Genomic DNA, 1,367 nt, shown 5'->3' with positions numbered 1-1,367 from the left:
AAAAAAAAAAAAACCTAAAACCTTATAATGCTTATACACCAGAATTTGGGAAAGCAGAAAACGTACTATTCAAGGTACGGACATTCCCAGACTATCAGAGATCAAACTGTTTAGTGGGAGTTGACCTGCTTGCCATTCAAAACAACAGAATTACCAACACCATAAATTCACTCAGCTAACTGTCAATTTCAACTTTATTACTTGGAAACATGGTTTCACTATATATAGCTGAGTTTGGCCTCAAACTCATTATGGTGTCAAGGCTAGTCTCAAATTTGCAACCTTCCTGCCTCAGCCTCTCAAGGGCAAGTTCCAATGCCAAGTTCCAATTTCTAAAGTCTCATAAGTCTTCTTGAGTAGTCCAGAAGAATTAGGTGATGGGGAAAATGGCAATTCAAGGGTGATCACAGCACCTGACTAAATGGCCTTTTAATTTGTTCTCTGAAATTGGTTCCTTTGTCCCTGGACATTGTTTCAGGGATGTTTCATAGAAGAAGGAGAAGCAAAATAAAAAGAGGAGGAGATGGAGGAGGAGGTGGAGGAGGAGGTGGAGGAGGAGGAGAAAAGAAGAAGGAGAAGGAGGAGGAGGGAAACAGAAAAGAAGAAGAAGGAGGAGGAGGAGAAGGAGGAGGAGGAAAAGGAGGAGGAGAAGACATTTTCTAGGAATTTTAGCTCATAATATAGCATCGCTTTCCTACCTGAGAAATCCTTCAGGAAAACCTACACACACGTGCACACTGGAATATATTTCAGGTTATAACTGCAGTCTATCTCTAAGTGTCCAAAGCATTCATTAGGTGTAGTAAGTTTTTATTACCTTCCTGTTTATGGGGAGTGGAGGTTTGCAAACCATTCACAAGCCACTTTTGTAGTTAATCATGTGGACCCATGCCAATTACCCACACAGACTGACAAGGGTGTTTTTTCATTCAGTTGTGTGCCACAGTGAGGTCTGGGAGCCAGTGCTCCCTCCTCCCCAAGGAGGATACATAAACAACCTCTTCCCGTCCCACCAAGGTCCCAACAACAAACTGGGGCATAAGTTCACCAAAATTCACTCTGAGGACCCAATGAGTTAGGTGAGGGGTTACTATAGAGGTGTGAGAGTGTCGCAAGACCACATAGGGAAAGTCTTTACCTAGCAGGGATGATGGCTTTCCCATAGCTATACAGATGGAGAGCCCTCCCCTAATCTTCCCTGATCTGTATTCTCTAGCCCCCCTCTACTCCCCAGGCCATTAGCAGTTAGGTCAGAGTTTCAATCAACAGGTTGCTTGGGAGTTACTAGATACCCAGGTGAGGGTCTGGCGACCCTCTAGTAGGAGATGTAAAGAGTCGACAAACCCAGGTGGGTTAATCTTTGGCCA

This window comes from Mastomys coucha, unplaced genomic scaffold, assembly GCF_008632895.1.
Source record: "Mastomys coucha isolate ucsf_1 unplaced genomic scaffold, UCSF_Mcou_1 pScaffold7, whole genome shotgun sequence".
NCBI lineage: Eukaryota > Metazoa > Chordata > Mammalia > Rodentia > Muridae > Mastomys > Mastomys coucha.
The sequence above is the reverse complement of the archived record's forward strand: the minus strand, read 5'-3'. Positions refer to the sequence as shown.